This window comes from Acinonyx jubatus, chromosome X, assembly GCF_027475565.1.
Source record: "Acinonyx jubatus isolate Ajub_Pintada_27869175 chromosome X, VMU_Ajub_asm_v1.0, whole genome shotgun sequence".
Classification (NCBI taxonomy): Eukaryota; Metazoa; Chordata; class Mammalia; order Carnivora; family Felidae; genus Acinonyx; species Acinonyx jubatus.
The window spans coordinates 57357792-57382410 of NC_069389.1; the positions used below are offsets into that span (position 1 = coordinate 57357792).

General features: G+C 36.5%; 1 protein-coding gene across 9 annotated transcripts in view; it reads right to left on the reverse strand.

Annotated features, from left to right (window-relative positions):
* HDAC8 (histone deacetylase 8) overlaps positions 1–24619 on the reverse strand; it is a 221122-nt gene that overhangs the window by 67584 nt on the left and 128919 nt on the right. The gene's annotated exons all lie outside the window — the stretch shown is intronic.

Here is a 24619-nt window from a genome sequence, read left to right on the forward strand (position 1 = left end):
GACTCCATTCATCAGGGACAAAAGTTCTTGCCTTCCTTTGGGGAAACAGAAAGCTGCCATCCTAATATTTAAGCAATGTAAGGGCAGTTTGAATCAGATTTTCCAAAGGGTCCATGACCTCAAAGAGATTATAAACCATTTTACTAGGTTGAGGGTACCATGGGGGCTGTCTTCTTTACTTCTGTATTCTTAGAACCTGCCACTGTGCCTGGCTCTAAGAGGCAGTCAATAATTATTTGTAAAAAGAATTTACCCAGTGAAATTCAGGAGCTGAAAGATAGTACATTCTGTGGCCGGGTGTGGTGGCCTTTATTAATTAATTAATTAATTAATTAATCTATTTATGTATTAAAAAATTAAAAAAATGTTTATTTATTTTTGAGAGAGAGAGAGAGACAGAGAGACAGAGTGTGAGTGGGGGAGGGGCAGAGAGAGGGAGACACAGAATCTGAAGCAGGCTCCAGGCTCTGAGCTGTCAACACAGAGCCCTACGTGGGGCTCACGCTCACAATAGGGAGATGGTGACCTGAGCTGAAGTTGGACGTTTAACTGACTGAGCCACCCAGGAGCCCCTCTTGTGGCCTTTAGAAAGGTATAGCTATAGAGTTTAGGCCTGAAAGAGCCAGTCATGTAGCTGCCACAGTTTGGAACTGAAGAAGTTTATTTCTGATACATTTTAGATTCACAATGAAACAAGATTCCCTGGTGGGAATTTTCCCAAAGACTGGATCCAAAAATGCAATGAAAGGGTTACAAGTGTCCTTGCATATGATTTGCAAATGGTTTATGTCTACCTACATTCTCTGTCATCTATTCCCTAGTGATATTCAAGGCAAAAATTTTTTTACTGCCCCAAAGGTTATTGCATAATTTATAAAAATAGTAAAAATTTATCTTTTCTTTCTTAACAACAACAAAAAGAATAGGCAATACCATGTCATGCTGTCAAGGCCGTTCAATGCAGACTCTATTATTATTGCCATATAAAGTGTTTGATCAATCATATTTAGGTTCTACTATAAAAATAAAAATGTGAGGTGTACTCATCTATATTAGCCAGTATCACTAAAGTTCCCAGGACGCCAACCCCTATTTCATCAACATGGGGACTATCCTGTTCAAATGGCACTTTTTAAAAATTTCAATTATATAGAGGCTTTCAGAGTAGAAACCAGTGTTACTGAGGATTTAAAGCAAGGGCAGTTGTCCTTCCTTGTAAACACAATTAAGGTCCAGTGGCAGAGACATACTTCTTGAGAGTAGAGGAAGCTGGGGTGACAGAGAGCAGAACTGTGGACATTCATTTCTAAGTCATAGGCAGAAGTTTTGCTTTGTAAGCTGATCCTTGATAGAGTAGTAATTTATAAATGGAAAGAGATATGGGATTCATCATTCAGCAAGCATTTATTGAGAGCCTGCTATGTGCAAGACACCAGATAAGCATCACAGCTTAATAAGGAGAACTTTCAAATCTATCAGGTCTCTTATCATCATTGCCTTAAAATATCATGTCCTATATTTAAAAATGGCAATGTAATCATGAGAGAAAAATCCAAACTCAACATTAGGACAACTTATATTTGTTCTCTCAAGTGATAGTAAGAAGAGCTTTCCAACATGCTTTAATGAGCTTTTGCAAATGCTGTTCCCTCTGCTTGGAATTCTCTTTCCTTCTATCCTGTCTGCCTGGTGAAATCTTACCCATCCTTTAGGATACAGCTCAAATATCATCTCCTTTGTGAGCCTTTCTGATGCCCTTCTGAGAGAATTAATCATTCATTTCCCTACACTCACAAAGCTCTTCACAAGAAACCTTTAGTCTCACACCCAATTGCAATTTTTTCTTTCTCACACTTTACTCTGAGCTCTATAAGTCAGGAAACACCTCTGATTCATCTTGGTATCCCCAGCTATATCTATATCTATATCTATATCTATATCTATATCTATATCTATATCTATATCTATATCTATATCTATCTATATCTCAGTAGTCAGTAAATTATTAGTGAAATTCCTCGACCGCTTCAAAAAAATAGATCTAGTAACATGTTACAGAGAATGTTATAGAAACCTAACAAGGCTTTGTACACAGAATGTGCTTAATGAAGGTTTGCTGACTTTGTAGTAAAAATGGCACTTCTCTTAGGTAAAGACTATAGATAGCAATTCTTGCTAGCCCCTTCATGGCATCAGCCCTACACAGACAGACATCCTTGTGATGTTTCAGGCACTGAATGGTACACGTGCCCAAAACCATCACCCCAACTGGCTTGCCAGAGGGCATAAAATGTCTCATTATTATCCACTTCTTGGGGTTAAGGCATTTGTTACAGAAGTACTCTAAAGACAGGAAAAATACATCAGAAGCCACCAAAAATACTGCACCATTCATGCCTCTCTCCTTCCAACCACAATCTGTAGTCTAGAGAGAATTCAGAACACATGAACAGGTCCTTAAAAAAGTCAATATCGAGCACAATTTAGATTGTATCTTATAATTACAGTAGACAATATCTGTCAGCTCAGAGTTACAAATTTTGGTGTTTGCAAAGTCTTGTGAAGCACAAATCTAAAGAAGGTAAAAAGATGGGTGAACGTTAGCATTTTCTTTGTATCAAAGCACTAAAAAATTATAAACTTTGGCTTTTATTCGTAGGCATTTGCAGAATCCTACTATCTTTTTCTGGTTGCCAGACAGAAAAATTCTTTTTCTGTTCCGAAAAGGGATGTGTAGAAGAAAACCTATTTTGTACCTTGAAGGTTCTACATTCATGGGAAATACACCTATCTCATACACTTTCAGTATGGAATCATCAAATACTTTTTTTTTTGGCCAACGCAGGTACAGAATGGTCATTTACTCCCTTGTTAGCTGGAAACCAGTTAGATATAAACACAAGATTCCCTAAGCATTCTAGTTAAGAGTAATTGAGATGATCCTTCCCTAATTTTCAAAATCAGGATTTTTTTTGACTCATCAATTACTTAGGGAGTTTTTATTCAGTGTCAGTTTAACAAATTAGATAGAATGTCAAAGCTAAAATCTGTTGAACATAGCTGGAACAAATAAGACTAGTCTTACTTTCAAATCATTGTTAGTGCTATTTGAACAGTAAAACAATCAAGAGTCCAGAGATAAGCAAAGTTCCTCAGCACAACCCTCTTCTATCTCTGTTAGCTTGGAGAGGGATGGGTGAAAGAAGAACAATGCCAACACAAATGGAATTGTACAGTGAAGAAAGAAAAGGAGGGCCAGAACAGTGGGTAAAAAGTTAACTTACTTCACTTAGACCACCATATTAAAAACAGATGTGTCGAAAATGTTGGATGAGAAAAACTGTTGTTACTGATAGCATGAACAAACCCTTTGTACTCTCCTTCCAAGATAGTATCATTACAGGGTGCAAGAAGTGTCATTTTGTTTCATTTCACATGTAGCACATTCTCAACAAGTTGAACCGTTTCTAATCGTATGTAATTAGATAGGTCTTGCTATGTCCCTCAGTTGAAGGATTTTATGAGCTGCCTTGTTCTGTCTCCCTTTGGGGACAGTTTCTTTGGGGTTGGAAACTATCACTTGCTAACATTTCTTCCCTTCTGGCACCTGTCAGCTAGATGGGCTCTGGGAAAAGGAGAATGGGGAGGGAAGGAGTGCAAAGTTCCTTCTCCCCTATGCCCTGGTATTAGAGCCATCTTTGTCTCTACGTAGGGATTACTCTGTTCTGGAAAGTGCTATTAAGTACACCCTCAAAATAAGCAATGGGCATATGGATGAATGGGAAGATGAAGTTCTTGTTTTTTCATTTAATTTATCACAAATTTCAAATTGTTTTGTTTATTAAAAGTAGAGCCTGGGTGAGGTGCTAGCCAGAGATGGATGTCCTTTAACACAGTCCAAGGATGCAAAGTGGATGTGGTTTGGCTCTTTGATCTTGCTGTCCAGTCACTCTGGGCAGAGCCCACCACTGTATGCAGTGGCTATGGCACAACTGCCTTCTCCTCATTTCAGGGCAGAGTCATGAGGAGTCATGAGATATTTGACACCTCAATCAAAGTCTACATAAACACGAGGGCTTTTACTTCAATGCAGAGTATGCAATAATAGTATGTTGAAATTTAGAGTTTTTCCTTCAAAAAGTCTTTAAAGCTATCCCCTGTACACAAAAACTTTCTTAGGGTCATTCCTTGACCATTCTGTGATGTCTTTGTGAGGTTGCTGACTGGCAAATGCACTTCATGTGTAGACTGGGGAATCCAAAATTAAGGCCGATTTATGCTTCCATTCTTTGGGACTTGTGCATGATTGATTATATGTAGTGCCTAACCTCTCATCACAAAATTCTGTGGTTTTTATCCAATAATGAGAAAAGACAACTGAAGGAGTGCGGTATACAACAAAAATGGATGAGTGACAGGGCCACCTGACATCCCCTAGTACTTTACAGTTTATAAGTTGCTTTCAGAGTGGTTCTTTCATGGATAGGCAGTGTACACTCCTATTTCACCAAAGCAACTGGACTGCAGAAATAAGAGCCAGGGTGCTGGCACAATCATGGAGGCCCTGGATTTCTCACGCTGGGGGTGGGGCAGTGTGTGGGTAAGCACTTTGCCTTCCAGGAATAGTACTTCTCTGCGACTCTTCTGTAGACTGATTGGAACAGAGATTAAGTTTAGGGTTCTCTTTGCATTCCATTTAGCAGTTTGCTCATGCTTTCACTGCAGATCGGGCTCAAGAATTCCTCTGCCAGCTGAGAATCTGAATGTTGCTTTGGCTGTAAGACAGTATCTTATTTATTCACATAAATCCCCTTCTCTTCTTGTCCCTGATTATTTTCATCCTAAAATGGAAAGGGGGGCAAATTATGTGGGCATTTGGGGACTGGACTGCAGCCACCTTTGGCAATCTTTATTAATCTTTGAGATTCTCACCAGCATTGACTAAACAACAGTGACTCACCCAGAGTAACACATAGTCTCTCTTTCCTTTAGGAAAGCAGATCCTGAAAAGTGCTGCTAAGAAAAACAAAATAAAAAAAACCCCTATAGTTCAAGGGAAAGAAAATGTGCTAAGAGCAAAATATTGCTTTAAACAAGCTTAGAAGACTTCGAAGAAGGAGAGGGTGACCGTCTGCAAATGATGAGAAGGTGGCTTGTATATTTTGCATTTCTTTCCAGTTCCAAATTTGAGACTTAAACATCTTTTGACCAAAGGAAGTTATGACAGGAGGAAGTTAGGTTGCCTTAGCCCCAACTCACAGCTTGAAGCTTCCCAGGAGCTCAGAGAGCTTTGCAGCTCAGCACCCCTGGCCAGAGGGGTGGAAGGGAGACCAACAGTGGGAAGGAACAAAAGTGAGAAGCAGCTGGCACATGCACTGCCAGGCCTTCCACTCATTGTAGCCAGCTGTATAGACAGCTGTCTCTTTAATTTAACCCTTGGTCTATTTATCCCAAATGACAAAGCTCATTTTGCTTACGTAAGCCTCTTTTGGTAGAGATAGTGGTTGTTTAAGGCAGAAAAAGATGTAGAGGTAGTAAGGGAGGTTATGTGGGGACAACTTGACAAAAACATTTTTTCCCCATGAAAACATGCACACGAGGCAGGAAGACTAAGGAGGGCTGTGTACAAAGAGATATAAACCTCTGTAATCAAAGGCAGTCTGGAGGAGGGAGGACAGGCTCTACAGGCTTGGGGACAATTTTGCTTCTACTTCTATTTATAGTCTCAAGGCTAATTGTGTAAATAGGAGTTTCTTAGTCAAGAATGGCCATTTGTACATGCACATGGGTTCGTTTTTCCACACTACTAAGAGCCAAATCAGCAATACTTTCAGCAACTCTAATCGATAGAGAGGGGCTTAATTATTCACCAACCTGAAGACTAGGAGGGTAGCTATGCACACTGTTTTCCCCTTAGGTGGACTTACAGTTGCAGTCTTTGAGTGTTTAGACTGGCAGCAACTGTAAAGTACATTCTAGTTAAACCCTGAAGAGGACTGGGGAAGAATTTGAGTCTGGAGAAGGGAAGTGAATTGCCTAGGGTCACATGAGTTCATGAAGATGCCATTAGAAAGCAACCTGGTCTCTCTTTCACTGGCCCCGTTTTCTGTCCACCCTCCAACTTCCCCACTTCAGAGACCCCCAAATGTACCTGATGTGGCCAAGTCTGTGTTTTTCTCCTGGCTATTTCAGTTGCTATTCCATGACAATGCTGGCAGACTCAGTGACTAAGCACACTCTTGATCATAAGAGAGGGAGTGCTTATTCCCATACTCCTGACCGAATGGAGGAAAAGCCATACTGACATTTGCATCCCGCCTTTGGCTCCATGGCTCGCAGGATGAGAAGATCAGGGAGAACAAAGTTAACACTGTGGCTGTGAACAGATGCAGCTGTTTAGATGAGAGTCTTTCTCTCTATTACAGGTTCTAGACCAAAAGTTTCAGAGGGAGAGAATTCTTCTCTATTCTTCATTTAAAGCATGATGCAGTTGATGCATACAGAATGCTTAATATATAGAAATTGTATTTGTATGCAATTTCCACATGAAGAATATTTAATATATAAGTCATGAAACATAATAATGGAATAAACACCCTGTGAACCCACCATCCATCTCAACAGAATATTACCTAGTCCCATTGCAGATCCCTGCATACTTCTTTCTGGCCCACCACCCCATCTTTCCCCAGAGGTACCCACTATCATGAACTTCCAAAAGTCACTCCCTTGCATTTCTTCGTAGTCTTCCTTTTTTTTTTTTAAAGTTTATTTATTTTGAAAGAGAGAGAGACAGCATAAGTAGGTTAGAGGCAGAGAGAAGGAGCGACAGAATCCCAAGCAGACTCCACGAGATCAGCATAGAGCCTGATGCAGGGCTTGAACCCACAAACTGAGATCATGACCTGAGCCAAGATTAAGACTCAGTTGCTTAACTGACTGAACCACCCAGGTGTCCTTTCTAGTCTTCCTACATATACAAGTAACTCTAAACAGTATACTCTTTAATTTTGTTTGGTTTTGAACTCTAAATATTGGTATCACACTCAACTTTTCTGCAATTTTGCTTTTATTCAAAATTGTCTCTAAGAACCTTTCATGTTATCTGCGGCAGTAGTTCACTCATTTTCACTGGTGTCTAGTATTTCATTCTACCACAACAAAGACATACTGCTATTAATGAACATCTGTTGTTTTCTAAGGTTTTTTGTTTTGTTTTTGCTATTCTCATCAACATGGCTATAAACTTTCTTTATAATACACTTGCCCAAGTTTCTCCAAGGCCTATTTCTAGGAGTGGAACCAATGAGTTGTAAAATATACACATGTACACATTTGTTAGATAATGCCACAACTCACTTCTAAAATAAACTGCTTGGAGCCTAGCTCCTCACAATCCCCAGTAAAGAGTTTTGTGACCAAACAAGTTCAAGAAATTCAGATATTGTATTCTCTCCTTGAATAAATTTAGGAATATGTGAAGAAATTTGCATTTGAAAAACTTTGAGAATTCCAGCAGTCAGAAACCATGTAACATTGTTTGACTCAGTCTTTCTGAATTTTATTTGACCTTGAAATGTTATACTATTAAAATGCTGAGAGGCATACTTTGGGCATCAATTCTTTAAATACTTTCTAAAATTCTGTTGTTCTGAGTTTTATGAATATTTACATTTCACCACTGAGTTGATGGCAATATTAAAAAATTGGTATTTTTAGTTAATATAGCACTAATTTGATGTTTTACCACTTTAATTTCACTCTCTCATGTACTGAATATCTTCTATCTCAGAAATGAATGTGAATAGCATTGAAGCAATAAACAAACTCTGGTCTTCAACAACAAAAATAACAAAAGATAATGCCACAACTGTTTCCCAAATTGGTTGCCAAACATACACTCCTGCCAGAAGTATAAGTGTTCCACATCCTCACTAACACTTAGTATCGTTTATGTTATTTTTTCAATCTGGTGGATTAAAATGGACTTTTGTTTTGGTTTTCTTTGGGTCATCCATTGTGGTTTTAATTTGCATTTCCTTGATTACTAATGAGGTGAACATCTTTTCTGAATGATTTCCTCTTCTGTGAAAGCCTTGTTCTTATCTTTTGTCCATCTTTCTCCTGGATTTTTTTTCTATGTATTGGTATTTAAAGTTTATATATTTCAAATATTAGTGCATTGCCAGTTATATGAGTGCTATTTGTGTAGCTCTACTTTGTGTCTTGTCTTTTCACCTTATGATTTATTGGTAAACAGAGGCACTTCATTTTAATGTAATTAAATGTATTACTCTTTTCCTTTAAGGTTGGTGTTTTTTACATTTCTTTACAGAAATTCTTCCCTACCCCAAGATCACAGAGAAATTTTCCTATAGCAGTGTTTCTTTGTGAGTGGGGAGGTTACTGGCGTATGGGGCAGGACAATTATTCTTTATGGGAAGCTGGCTCTCACATTGCAGGGCGCTTAGCATCTCTGAACCCTGGGTGCTAAATGCCTTTAGTATTTGGCATCATTTCCATCATCAAAACAACCCCAAACACTCCTATACATTTTCAAATGTTCCCTGAATGGAGGTACTGCCAGCTGAGAACCCTCAAGCTATATTTTCTTCTAAAAGTTTAAAGTATGTAATACACTCAGAATTGATTTTTGTGTTTGATGTAAGGTGGGAATCTAATTTTATTATTTCTTTGTGGATAACCATTTTCCTCAACGTCAGTTATTAAATAGTTAACCCTTTCCCCATTGATCTGTGATGCTACCTGTCCTACATTAAATATCCAAATAGGTATAGGTCTATTTTTGAGTTTTCTGTTCTCTTCCTATTTTCAAACCTCTGTCCTAATACTACACTCTTTTAAGTACTACAGCTGTATTAGAAATCTTAATATCCAACAGAATCAGTTTTTCTACTTTGTGGCTCTATAAGAGTGCCTTGGCTTTTCTTTGCACTGCCATATAAATTTTAGAACCAGATTGTCAAATTCCATGAAAAATCCTGTTGGGATTTTGACTGGAGTCACACTGACTATGGTTGATTCAGGGACAAAGGATATCTTTATAATAATGAGTAGCTGTATCTGTGAAGAGGACACAGCTCTGCATATCAATACTTTTATAATTTCCTCCATAAAGGATCTCTGGCACATCTTTTATTAGGTTTTCTTCATAGACTACTTATATTTTTAGTGCTACAGTATCTTTTTAAAAATTGCATTTTTGGTTCTTGTTGTTGGCATATAGAAATGAGACTTATCTTTCTACATTTTCTCTGAAATGTACTCCAATCAGACTTTTCCACTTAGCTCCATCAAAACTGCTCTTGGCAAGGTCACCAATAACTGCACGGTTGCTAAATTCAATGGTCAAATCTCAGTCCTCATCTCCCTCGGTTTCTCACCAGCATATAACACAGTTGATCACTACTTCCTCCTTAAAACACTTTCTTCACTTTGCTTCCAGGACAACACACACTTTTGAATTTCTTCTTACCTCACTGGTTATTCTGTCTTCTATGCTTGTTCTTTCTCATTTCCCCAACACTTCATACACACACACACACACACACACACACACACACACACACACACGAATGACTGATGTACACGTACACACACACACACACACACACACACACACAAATAAGATATACATATTCCTTTGACCTACTTCAATTCAACATGTCCAAACTGAACTCTAACTCATTACCTGAAACTGTGCCTCCCACAGTCTTCTCTACCTCAGTTGCTCACTCCCATTATTAAGTTGCTCAGAGCAAAATCTTCGAGTCCTTGTTTTCTCTCACACCACTCACAATATGTCAGGAAATCCTTCTCATTCTACCTTCAAAATATATATTCATTTCACATCTCATAATCTACATTGATACCACACTAGTGCAAGCCATCATTATTTTTTCAATAAAAACAGCTTTATTGAGATATAATCTACATACAATATAATTCACCCATTCAATGCCTTTTGGTATATTCACAGGGTTTTGTGACCATTGCTACAAATTTTATATTTTTGTTCCCCCTAAAGAAACTAGCATTCATTAGCAGTCACTCTTCATCCCTCACGTCATGTTGCCTTAGGCAAACACTAACTTACTTTTTGTCTTTTTTTATTAAAATTTTTTTTTAACGTTTATTCATTTTTGAGAGACAGAGAGAGACAGAGTATGAGCGGGGAAGGGGCAGAGAGAGAGGGAGATACAGAATCTGAAGCAGGCTCCAGGTTCTGAGCTGTCAGCACAGAGCCTGACACGGGTCTCGAACTCACGAATTGCGAGATCATGACCTGAGTCAGAGTCGGACTCTCAACTGACTGAGCCACCCAGATGCCCCTCTCTTTGTCTTTACAGATTTGTCTATTCTGAACATTTCACATGGAGTCATATAATCTGTGGTCTTTACTTCAGGTACTTTATTCATCTTTATTGTGAAATAATATTACACTGTACGTATAGACATTTTATTTATACATGGATCAGTTGATGGACATTTGGGCTGTTTCCACTTTTTGACTAATATGAATTAGGCTGCTACAAACATTTGTGTACAATTTTTGTGTGTGTGTGGACATAGGATTTCATTGGGTATATACCTAGAAATAGAATTGTTGAGTCATAGGTAACTTTATGTTTAATCTTTTCAGGAACTACCAGCATGTTTTCCAAAGCAGCTGCACCATTTTACATTCCCACTGGTAGTGTATGGGCTCCATTTCTTCACATCTTTGTTACCACTTGTTATTATCTGTCATTTTTACTGTTGCCATCCTAGTGGGAATGAAGTGGTCTCTTATTGTGGTTTGGATTTGCAGTTCTATAAGGACTAATGTTGTTGAACATCTTTTCATGTCCTTGCTGGTCATTTGTATATCTTTTTGCATCTTCTTATCTGAATCCTTTGCCTATTTTTAAATTGAATTATTTGTCTTTTACTATTGAGTTGTAAGAGTTTTTGTTTTTTATATATTCTAGATGCATGTCCTATGTCAGATATATGATTCACAAATATTTTCTCCCATTCTAGGAGTTGTCTTCCCATTTACTTGAAGATATCACTTGTAGCAGAGAAAAATTTTAATTTTTGATGAGGCCCAATTTATCTATTTTTTCTTTTGTTGCTTATGTTTTGGTGTTGTATCTAAGAAACTATTGCCTAATACAAGGTCATGAAGATTTACACCAATGTTTTCTTCTAAGAGTTTTATAGTTTTAGCTCTTGAATTTAGATCTTTGACACATTTGGAATTGTTTTTTTACATGTGATGTGAGGTAGAAGTCCAACTTCATTCTTTTGCATGTGGATAACCAGTGGTCTCAACACCATTTCTGTAATTTCTGAAAAGACTATTTTTTCCTGCACTGAGTTGTGTTGGCAATCTTGTCAAAAATCAATTAACCATAAATATGAAGGTTTATTTATGGACTCTCCATTTTATTCCATTGATCCATATCTATCCTTATGCCACTACTGCACTGTTTTGATTACTTCAGCTTTCAGTTTTGAAATCTGAAATCATTACCTCATAAAATTGTTAGGAAATGTTTCTTCTTTTTTATTTTTTGCAAGAGTTTGAAAGGATTGCTCTTGATTTTTCTTTAAACATTTGGTAGAATTCACCAGTGAAACCATTTGGTCCTGAACCTTTCTTTGGTAGGAGGTTTTTGATTACTAATCCAATCTGTTTAATTGTTATAAATCTATGCAGATTTTCTATTTCTTCAGTTTGGTTGTTTGTGCCTTCTAGGAATTTTCCCATTTCATGTAGGTTATGTGATTTGTTGGCATATAATTATTCATACCATTCCTCTTATAGTTACCAACATTTTTTCTTGTGATGAGGACTTTTAAGATCTACTGTCTTAGAAACTTTCAAATATGTAATACAGTATTAACTATAGTCTCCATGCTGTAAATTACATCTCCATGACTTAGGCATTTATGTTATAATTGGAAATTTGTAACTTTGGATCCCCTGCACCAATTTTGCTCACCCTTCTCCTCCTTTGGCAACCACTAATCTGTTCTCTGAGTTTTTTTTTTTAAGATTTCATGTATAAGTGAGATCAAATGGTATTTGTCTTCCTCTGACTTATTTCACTTAGTATAATGCCCTCAAGGTCCATCCATATTGTTGCAAATGGCAAGATTTCATTCTTTTTAATGGGTGAATAGTATTTCAGCATATGCACATGCATGAGTGTATGTGTATGTGTGGAAACAACCTAACTGTCCATTGATGGATGAATGTATAAAGAATATGTGATACATATGTTCAATTTAGTGTATTCCTTTTCTTTGGATAAATACTGAGAAGACTACCCATGAATTGCTGGGTCAAATCATAGTTCTATTTTTAAAAAAATTTTTGTTAACATTTATTCATTTTTGAGAGAGGCAGAGCATGAATGGGGGAAGGGCAGAGAGAGAGAGAGAGAGAGGAGACACAGAAACTGAAGCAGGCTGTAGGCTCTGAGCTGTCAGCACAGAGCCCAATGTGGTACTCGAACCCACAAACTGTGAGATCATGACCTGAGCCAAAGGCGGACACTTAACCAACTGAGCCACCCAGGCACCCCATCAAATTGTAGTTCTATTTTTAATTTGAGAAACATCCATGTTGTTTTCCAAAGTGTTTGCACCAATTTCCATTTCCACCAAGAGTGCACAAGGGTTTCCTTTTCTCCACATTGTCTCCAACACTTGTTATTTCTTGTCTTTTTGATAATAGACATTCTGACAGATATGAGGTGGTATTTCATTGTGGTTTTGATTTGCATTTACCTGATAATTAGTAATGTTGAGTACCTTTTTTGTACCTATTGGCCATGTGTATGTCTTCTTTGGAAAAATGTCTATTCAGATTCTCTGCCTAGTTTTGAATCAAAAAAAATTTTTTTTGCTATTGAATTATGATCCCTTTTATTTCTGTAAAATCTGCTTTCATTTATGAATTTAATATAGTAATTTGATCTTGTCTCTTTTCCCCTAGTCCATGTACCTAAAGGTTTGTCAACTTTGTCAATATTTTTATAAAACAACTTCTGGTTTCATTGATTTTCTCTATTTTTTCCCAATTCCCTATTTCATTTACTACCTCTTTAGTCTTTTTGTTATTTATTTATTATTTATTTTTAATTTTATTATTAATTATTATTATTTTTTAGGTAGGCTTTATGCCCAGTGTGAATACCCATGCAGAGCTTGAACTCACAACCCTGAGATCAAGAACTGAGCTGAGAACAAGAGTTGGATGCTTAACCATCTGAGCCACCCAGGTGCCCATCTAGTCTTTTTAATATCCTTTCTTCTGCTTGATTTGGGTTTAGTTTGCTCTTTTTTGGGTTTCATAAGGTGAAAGGTTAGGTTGTTGGCTTGAGATCTTTCTTTTTAACATAAGGGTTTATAGCTACAAATTTCCCTCTGAGCACTGCTTTAGCTGCATCCCAGAAGTTTTGGTCTGTTGATTCCTCATTTTCACTCATCTCAGAGTATTTTCTAATTTCTCTTGTAATTTCTTCTTTGACCCATTGGTTTTTTAGGTTTGTTAATGTTAGTATTCTTTAATTTCCACATATTTGTGAATTTCCAAATTTCCTTCTGTTATTGATTTCTACTTTCATTCCATTGTGGTCAGAAAACAAACCTTGTAGAATTTTGTTCCTTCTAGGCTTTATGACCTAGCTTATGGTCTATTCCAGAGACTAATCCATGTACACATGAGAAGAATGTGTATTCTTCTATTTTTCAGTGGAGTGGTCTTAGATGCATGTCAGGTCTAGTTTAGTGTTGTTGAAGTCTTTTATTTCCTTTATCTTTGCCTAGTTATTCTATCCATAATTGAAACTGAATATGGGATTCTCAAATTATTATTGTTTGTCTATTTCTCCCTTCCACTCTATACAAGTACTACTTCATGCATTCTGGGGTTTTGTTAGGTGCATATGTGTTTATAATTGTATCTTCCTGACAGATTGAACTTTTCATCATTATGAAATGTTCTTCATCTCTAGTAATTTTTTGTTATAAAGTCTATTTTTTGATGTTAGTTTCACCACTCCAGCTTTTATATGGTGGTTGTTTGCATGGTGTATCATTTTCCATCCTTTTATTTTCAAACATTTTGTATCTTTGAGTGAAAGGTGTGCTTCCTGCAGACAGCATATTCTTGGATCTTGTCTATTTTTAATTCAGTCTGATAATATCTGTCTTTTGACTGAATGTTTAATTCACTCACATTTACTATTATTGATATGTTTGAATTTACATTGCCATTTTGCTTTTGTTTTCTATGTCACATGTCTTTTTGGTTTTTGCTATCTTCCTTTGTATGGGTAAGTATTTTCTTATGTAAACTTTTGATTCCTTTCATGATTTTTAAATTCTTTATTTTTGCATTATTTCCTTAGTGGTTTCTCTAAGGGCTTATAATATATATCTTATTAGAATATACCTCAGATTTATACTTAGTTCGAGTGAAATAAAGAAATTTTATTTTATCTTTTTTGAAAAATAGACATTTTAGGTAGCTTCATTGCCTCCCCCTCTTTTTAATATTTTCATTATGCATACATATATATCTGTATATGTTACAAATCCAACAATATACTGTTGTAATTATTACTGTATATAATTTTGTCTTTTAAAAAGGCTGATAGAAGAAAGGAAAACAAATATATATTTTAAGTGTTCATTAATATTCTTATTTACTCTTCTGGTTCTTTTCATTTCTTCCTGTGGATCTAAGTTACTATCTAGTGTCATTTTCTTATTCCAACACAGCTTTGTTCCCATCCTCTTCCTTTATTCTGTTATTGTCAAATATATTCTATTTCTGTATATTATAATCCCCACACTTTTATGCAATTGCTTTTTAAATCAGTCAAGAGACGAAAGGAGAAGAAACATGCAATTATACTGTCTTTTCTAATTACCCACATAATTACTTTTGCCACCTTTCGTTGTTTTTCATATGGATTCACATTACTGTTTGACATCACTTGCTTCTATCCTAAAGAATTTCACTAGTATTTCTTTTAAGAAAGGTATGCTAGCAATGAATTCTCTCATTTGTTGTTTTTCTTCCATTTGGGAATGTCTTTATTTCACCTTTATTATTGCTAGATATATAATTCTTGGTGGTTTTTGAAAAAATTTCAACAGTTTGCCTCCATTGTTCCTCAAAGGAAGTCAGTTATTAATCTTATTGGGGTTCCCTTGTATGTGATGAGTCTTTTTTTTCTCTTCCTGCTTTCATATTTTCTCTTTGTCTTTCAACACTTTACTGTGATGGCTCTGGATATGATCTCTTTGTCTTAGAATTATTTGAGTTTCTTGGGTATGTAGATTGATGTTTTCATCAAATTTGAGAGGTTTTCATCAATTATTTCTTTGAATATCTTTTTCTGTCCTTTTTGTGCTCTCTTCTCTTTCTAGTACTACTATTGTATGTTGATGCACTCACTTATATCCCCCATTTCTCTGAGGGTCTGTTCATCTTCATTTTTTTCTCTGTTTTTCAGATTATATAATTTCTATTGATATATCTTCAAGTTCACTGATTCATTCTTCTGCCAACTCAAATCTACTGTAGACTTCCTTCTAGCAAATTTTTCATTTGTTATACTCCAACTCCAGAGTATTCATTTGGTTCTCTTCTTTTTTTTATAACTTCCATCTCTTTATTGATAACCTATATTTGTTGAAACACTGTCATCCTTTATTTCCTTCCTTTATTTCTTTAAGCATGGTTACCTTTAGTGCTTCAAACATACTTATAAGAACTGCTTTGAAATCTTTGTCTGCTAAGTGCACTGCCTGAACCTCTTCAAAGAGCATTTTTATTGCTTGTCTTTTTTTTTTTTAATCTGTGTATGGGTCACATTTTCCTGTTTTTTTTTCATGTCTTGTAATTTTTTTGTTGAAACCTGGACATTTGAGATAACATACAGTAGGAACTCTGGGATACAGATTCCCCACTTTGCCCTAGGAGTGGTGGTTGTTAATTGATTAGTTATTTGTTTAATAACTTGTGTGAACTTTGTGAAGTTTATCCTCCCTGCAGTGTGAAGATTCTGATGTGTGTGCTCAGATTTTCTTTCTTGTTTTTATCTTTTAGCCTGACTACCCTGGGTTGGCACAAGCTACTATTGCCAAGGTTGTGCTTAAGCCTCATAAACTAGTTAGATTTTTAACCATCGGAACTTTGTGATTTGGAGGCTGCCATCACAGTTCAGGGAGTTTATATTTTTTGCCCCCTGTTTAACCAGGGGCTACCAGAATAAAAATTGAAGTTCTTAAAGTAGTCTACATGGCCTAACACTATCTGACTCCCTGTTAAATCTCTGACCTCATCAATATGCCCTTGTGTGGTTTTGGTATTAAGGTTATACCAGTCCCACAGAATGAGCTTGGAAATGCTCCTTTTTTTCTACTCTTTGGAATAATTTTCATAATATTGGAATTATTTCTTTTTTGAATATTTGATAAAACCATCTAGACTTAGTAGTTCTCCTTGTGGGAATATTTTAATCACTGGCTGAATTTATTTAATGGTTATGTAACCACTCATGTATTCTATTTCTTTTTTAATCAGTTTTGGTAGTTAATTTTTTCTAGTTATTTGTTCATTTGGTCTACATTTTAAAAATTGTTGACATGAAGTGGCTCAAATAATTTGCTTGCTAAAGTTTTAAACTACTACATATGTAAGAATGTCACCCTTTTCTAATAATGTTTATGTGGACCTTATTTTTCTTTTTTCCTTGATCAATATTTCCTCAGGTTTCTCAATTTATTTATCTTTTAAAATAACTAATTCCTGGTTTTTATAATATTTTCTACATTGTTTTCTATCTGTTTTGAAAAGTTTATTTATTTATTTTGAGAGAGGGAGAGGAGAGAGAGAGAGAGAGCACATCCATGAGCAGGGGAGAGTCAGAGAGAGAGGGAGAGAGCCTGTCAGTAAGGAGCCTGACACGGAGCTCAATCCCATGAACCATGAGATCATGACCTGAGCCAAAATCAAGAGTCAGATGCTTAACTGACTGAGCCACCCAGGTGCCCCTACATTGTTTTCTATCTTAATACATTTTTCTTTTGTGTCTACGCTTTCCTTTCTTCTGCTTTCTTTGGATTTATTCTGTTGTTCTTTATTGAATTTCTTAAGTTGAATGCTAAGCTCATTAGCTTTCAGCCTTTCTTCTTTTTTAATATATGCACTTAAGGCTATAAACATTATTCTAACCACTACTTTAGGTGCAATGTATAAGCTCATTTTGAAATATTTTCTACTTCCCACTAAGATTTCTTCTTTGACCCAAAGGATTATATAAAAATGTGTTTTTAAATTTCCAAAACTGTATTTTAAGGAAGAACTTTATATTTAAATTTATTTATATTGCCTTATTTTGTGCCATGGGTTCCACTTTTGCTGTGTTTTTTTCCCTGTTTGAATTAACTGATTTTTTTCCTCAGTCCATTTTTCCACTTCTATTAGAAAGATATTCATTCTTTTTCTATTCTTTTAGTGGCTACCCTTGAAATTAAAACATGTTTAATTCAATAAAATCTAGAGTTAAAATATTCACTCTCTTTGCAAGGAGACCCCTAGAATGCTTTGATTCTAATCTTCAACAACATGACTTCCTATTGTGAAGGCTTTAACTTCTGTGTTTTTTGTCTTCTTTTAATCCCACAAATTATAAATTACTAATATTACCCTACATGTTTCACTTTTTTCTTTCTACTTAAAATATCTTCTTGTATCTCAGAACTTCTTTTTGAATAATTTTCCTTGTTCAGTAACAAATGGTGATAAACTCTTTCAAAATTATATATTAAAATGTTTTCATGTTGCCTTTCTCCTCCAAAGATAGTTTCACAGAATATATGATTCTAAGATAAAAATTATTTTCTCTAAGCACTTTCAACATTTTAACTTGGTTTTCATTGTTGCTATTAGTATAATTGTTGTTCTTTTGTACATGATTGATCTTTTCTTTCTAGTAAGTTTTAATTTTTATCTTTGTCTCTGCTGTTCTTCAGTCAACTCTGATGCATGTAAATATAATTTTCTTTTTGCTTATCCTGCTTGGAATTTCTTAGTCTTCTTGAACCTACAGATTGTTGTTTTTTGAAAATTCTGGAAAGTTTTCAGATATGATTTATTTGAAAATTTCTCCTTCCGTTTATATTATTTCCTTTTAGAATTCTAAAGAGGTTAATGTTGGACCTTCTAGCTCTACCTTCTGTATTTCTTAACCACGAATATTTTCCATCTCTTTGTATCTCTGTGCTATATTCTGTGATTTCTTCAGATCCATTTTCCAATTTCCTAATTTCTCTTCAACTGATGCATAGCCTTCATTGAGGTTTCTAAAGTCAATTATATTTTTCATTTCTATGTATTATATTTTGTTATTTTTCAAACCTAGCTGGTTATTTTTTATAGTCTCTTGCACTTTGCTCTTTTATTTCTTTAAATGTGTTTAACATATGTATTTTATATTCTGTATATAGTTTCAATATCTAAAATCTGTGTGGGTCTGGTTATGTTTTATCTTTTTTTCCCTTTTGATTTCTCCTCACTGGTAGTTGATTTTTTGTGTAAATTGTGACTCAATTGTGAAGTGGTGGTTGTCAGAACTCTCTGTCGGATTTCCATGAGGCCTGGGAGTAAGGGTATTTTCTCCCATGAAAGATTTTCATTTGATTTTTCTTGGTGCTTGAGGTATCACAGACTTAGGTCCACTTTAAATTAAAAATTTTGGCTTGTGGCTTTTTAGACTATTCATATGGTATATATTTAGGCTCCAAACTCAGGTGCCACAGAACCTCAGGAAGGTATGTTTTTATTTTTAATTCCACCCAAGGCTAATACTTAGATAAAAAACTTTCCTTATAGTCTATTCCTTCCCTCCAGCACTAGACCTGTACTGGCAAATCACTAGCCATATGTAACTATTAAATCCAAATTAACTGAAATAAAATAAAAATTCAGTTCCTCAGTTTCACTAGCCACATTTCAATTGCTCAATAATCACATATGGCTAGTGGCTGCTGCATTGGACAGTGCATATATAGGACATTTCTATCATCAGAGGAAGTTTTAATGAATAGTGGTGCTCTAGAACATTTTGATTTACATATGCTCCCAGGGTATGTGGTGGCTTCAGAGCTAGGTTACATCCTTGAATAAACTCTTGTCAATCTGTATTTTTATTCTGTATGCTCTCAAAGATGTCCATGTCGTAATCTCTCTAACCTGTGAATATGCTACCTTACATGGCAAATGGATTTTGTAGACATGATTCAGTTAAGTATCTTGAGATGGGGAGATTATTCTAAATTTTTTGGTGAGATCAATATAATCACAAGTGCCTTCATAAGGAAAATAAGAAAGCAGAAAAGACAAAGTTAGAGAGGTGATGGGGTGACAGAGGCAGAGGTTGGAGTGATCCACTTTGAAGATGGAGGGAGACACAAGCCAAGAAATGAAGAAGGCCTCTAGAACCTAGAAAAGGCAAGGAAGCATATTCTTCTCTAGAACCTCCAGAAGGAATGTAGTCCTGTGACACATTTTAGATTTCTGACCTCCAGAACTGTAAAAGAATAGATTTGTGTTGCTTGAAACCATTAACTTCATGGTAATTTGTTCCAATAGCCATAAGAGACTGAAACAAAGTATGAAAGGGGCCAGTTAAGAAAGGCTTTGTTTTAATATATCAGAAACATGTGGTTGCCTTATGGCACTAAGTTATCAGTCTTACATCTCCTCATTTCCCCTTCCTATATATCTATTTGGCTCTAAGGGCACCAGGCTCATGGCAAACAAATTTTAAGGAGAGAATGATATAGGAACTTATACTCTCATTCATTTATTCAATAAATATAAATATATATTGAGCAGTTATATGCTGTAAGCACTGTTTTAGGTATACGAAATATATTAATGCATAAGGAAGAAAAATCCCTGTCCTCAAGAAGCTTACTTTCTAGAGGAGGGACAGAATTGACGAACAATAAACATAATAAAGAAGTAAATTACACAGTATGCTAGCAGATGATTAATGCCACAGGTTTAAAAACAATTAGAAAAGGGGTGATTGTGAGTGGCCAGGGAGAGGGGATGAGCAGTTGTAGTATTAAATACGGTTGTCAGGGTAAGTCTCATTGAAAAAGTGGCAATTGAGCAAAGACTTGAAGGTGAGGGAGTTTGTCATGTAAACATCTGGGGGAAAAGCATTCTAAGCAGAGGGAACATTCAGTGCAAAATATTGAAGTGGGAGTGTTCCTGGTACCTTCCAAGAACAGCAAGTAGACCAGTGTGGTAGAAAACAGAGTAGTAGGAAATGAGGTCAGAGAAGTTATAGAGTCCAGATAATGTAGGGCCTTATAGGCCACTGCAAGGACTTAAGCTTGACATTGAGAATGACCTCTGAATTTTTTGGGTAGACAACTATACAATGAGCATAACTCTCAGAATACATAGGAAGAGATATAGCTGTTAGAGAATGAACACATTTCTAGATGCTCTGAGTGGCAAGCTGACTTGGTTCTGAGGACCACACTTTTTATATCCACTAGTTTCCTAGACTTTTCTATTTGTATATTGGTGACTCACACTCAAGTTGCTCTAAAATAAACTCATGATCTTCAGTCCTAAATCCTTTCCTCCTCTTCTGTTCCCTGTCCTAGTTAATGCTATCCCACTATGGGGCTCGAACCCATGAACTATGAGATCATGACCTGAGCCGAAGTCAGACACAGCCACACCACATCATCTTTTAAAAATGTCAGTTAGAGGGGTGCCTGGGTGGCTCAGTTGGCTGGGCATCCGACATTGGCTCAGGTCATGATCTCATGGTTCGTGGGTTCGAGCCCCACGTCGAGCTCTGTGCTGACAGTCCAGAGCCTGAGCCTGCTTTGGATTCTGTGTATTCCTCTCTCCCTGCCCCTCCCCTGCTCATGCTCTGTCTCTCCCTCTCTCTCTCTCTCTCTCTCTCAAAAATAAATAAACATTAAAAAAAATTAAAAATATCAGTTAGATTATGTTACTACTTTGCTTAAAAATTCTTTGGCTCCCACTGCATTTAGAGTCATATCACACTACTTAACCCACCTATAAGATTCCCAAATGGAGTGGCTCCCACCTGCCTCTCCGACATCATCCTACCTTGCTCTCCCCTGACTCAATACACTTCAGTCACATGACTTTGCCCTGGAATGCAGCTCTTTGTCTGGTAGGGTTCTTCACATCTTTGGTACTTTAGACCTAGATTTGATCCCCTCAGAGAGGTCAGCCCTGATCTCTGTATCATTTGTTTATTTTCTTCTTAGTACTTATCACAATCTGTAATTATTTTATTATTTGTTTACTATTGATCTCCTAGGAGATTACAGGTTCTAAATGGTAGGGCTGTTCTGTCTACTTTACTATTGAATTTCCAGTGTCTTGCACAAAGTGAGAAGTCAATGAACATTTGTGAGTGAATGAATGAAAAGGATGATGGAAGCAGAGTTCAGCAAAAAAGAATAGTGAAGAAAAAAAAGAGGAAAAGAGATTTTGGAAAGAGTTCCATTGAATTTTGAGAATAGCATATTGAGATTTACCCTGCTTGTAGTATAAACTATTAAAAGGAATTGGAGACAGGAGACAGGGTGCAGGCACCAAATCATGGAGAATCACAGAAATGGGGCTAATGGAATTTTCAACTTGCCAGAAATTTGTTGAGCACTTACTATGTGCCAGGTTCTATGCTGGGTACCCACTGTTAAGGATACGAAGGTGAGTAAATGTATAGGTCAAGAATTTATATCTAAGAAACCAGAAATAAGACAGAAGGAATGCAAATGATGATGACAGAAAATTTAATCAAAGGGCTCTGGGGGCTCATAAGAAGGGGCTCAGAGGCTTCAAGGAGTTACTGTGACACTGAAGTCTGCAAGTTCCAGTCCACAGTGTAATAAGAGCACATATACTACCTTCTGCTCTTCCCCACAAAATACTTCTTTTTTTTTTTAATGACATGGACTTTTATTTATCTTTTTTAAAGTTTAACCGTTTATTTTGAGAGTGTGCATGCATGTAGGGGAAGGGCAGAGAGAGAGGGAGAAAGAGAGAAACCCAAGGAGGCTCCACACCACCAGCGCAGACCCCAATAAGGGGCTCGAACTGAAGAACTGTGAGATCATGACATGAGCTGAAACCAAGAGCAGATGCTTCACCCACTGAGCCACCCAGGCACCACCCCCACCCCAAATACTTCTTAAAAGTAGGATAAAAAGCAAAATATTTAAAAAATTTTAAATGTTTATTCATTTTTGCGAGAGACAGAGTGTGAGCTGGGGAGGGGCAGAGAGACAGAGAGACACAGAATCTGAAGCAGGCTCCAGGCTCTAAGCTGTCAGCACAGAGCCTGACACTGGGCTTGAACCCATAAACCATGAGATCATAACCTGAGCTGAAGTCGGATGTTTAACTGACTGAGCCACCCAGGCACCCCAAAAGCAAAACATTTTTAAGGATAACTTTTGAGGCACCGTGTTAGAGAATAAACAACTAGGTGCTATAGTTTTGGCCCTGATACTCACTATTTGTGACATTGTGGACAATTTGCTCATTTCTTTTTATAAATTATTACTGAGAACCTACTATGTATCAGGCTCTTTGCTAGGCACTTTCATATGTCCTATTTTAGTGAATTATTTACCTTTTCTAAGCTTCAGGTTTTTCACCTCCCTTTAAACTTTGGCAGGCCAGATTTCTGGCTCTCAAACAATTGGTGTTGGGTACAGACCTGTAGATATTTCTTCTTGCCTGCAGGTAGCACCCACAATTTACACTACACTAATGGGCTGGATTTTGGTAATATTACCAAAGACAATAGAGTGTGCTTTGGCTATTTATGAGATAGGGAAAATGGATGAATAAGCTTAAGAAGTGAAGCATAAGTGTCTTTGTGGCACTGTTAGATTGAGCAAATTTTGAAGTGGTGACCATTGGGGACTGTCTGCCACAGTAATCCAATTGTATATTGTGAAATGGAGATGTTAAATTGCCAAAAAATGACCACCCTAAAATGTTACTAATGTTAAGATAAATTGTAATGTGGGAGACTGTAATATGACTATCTTGAGCTAATGTTATAAAGACAGATGCTTTAGATGACTGGCAAAGTCAGATGGGTGGAGAAGAGAAAATCTACCTGTGCATTTCCAGGCAGATGCATGACTATGGAGAGGGCTGTCTATTTCTGAACAATGGATTGTTTGCTTTTGTAGACAGAACTGTTCCTTGTATGAAGGAGGGAAATTTCTCAGGTATATAGTTTTGATTAAAAAAAAAATCTGGAGAACACCCAATCATTTTTTGTTCTAATTTGTGTTTACCAAGCAGCTTTCTGGTCTACAACTGGTTTCTTGACTGGAATGACCTACCAGCCAGGAGGACCTTACGCAGATGATGAAAGCCTTGCCTTGCCTAATATACTGCTCATTATAAATGACCACCTTGAAGTCTGCTTTATAAATCAGTCTCTGTGGCTTTGGCTGCATGGATTTTTTCCCCAGAGACTCATCATCCCAGGGTGGGACTGAAAATAGGAGTGAAATGTGAAGTGGTAAAACTACAGAGCAGACTGGCCAGAGTATATTCAGGTGCTATTCTCCTATGTGGTCTGGCCTAAAGCAGTCAGTGACTTCACCTATTACATTATAGGAATAATAATCTCTTATATTTATTCAGTGCTTTTCACTTTCAAAGCACTTTCTTATATATTATCTAATTTTATCATTTTATCTATTATACCTTCTTTAGCTCATACTGCTTGTAAAAACACATTTGTAGAACTGTGGCAAAGACACCAAAAGAAACAATAATACTGTTATTAATACCTTGTGGGAAAAAAAGCCTGTCTATGATGGGATCTTGGCAAAATAAATCAAATTAAAGAAATAAATGTAGCCAAAGTCTAGCCTACAGTAAGGTGACACAGAAATTTGGAGATTGGCTTAGGATGACTCTGAGAGTGAAAGAACACAAAGACATTGGTTGTAGATGTGTTACTGATGGAGACTTGTGAAATATCCAACTGTACTCAAGGTAATCAGGGCATATCTGCAGGATCAGAATGCATTCAAAGGAAGTTGCAACTTAATCAGCTTTACTATAAACTATATGAAGAGTAATGTGTTACAAAAAGGTGGTATATGAGTTATTTGAAAGAGGAATCTGATAGTAAAGATAGGTTACCTTTTGTCCAGCAGTCCCCATGCCTCACTATACAGAGTGGGGAGAGGAATGGAAGAAAGAAGTGTGTGCATTGTGCAGTGGCTGGAAAGCAGAGGGTAAGACCACCCATATGACAGACAGACATATTATGGTCCCTAAGGATATACACTCAATTATATAGTCCTCTCTATTTACAGCCTTTACCATTCCACTTCTTTCATTCTGATTCCATGTTTATTAAATAAACTTTTGACTTACTAATTCAGTTTCCTAGGTCCCTTGATCCTGGGAAATAAATGCCCTTAGAATAGATGACTATTGTGGTTACCGGGCAGGTATATTTTCCACTGTAAATTAATATAATTGCAA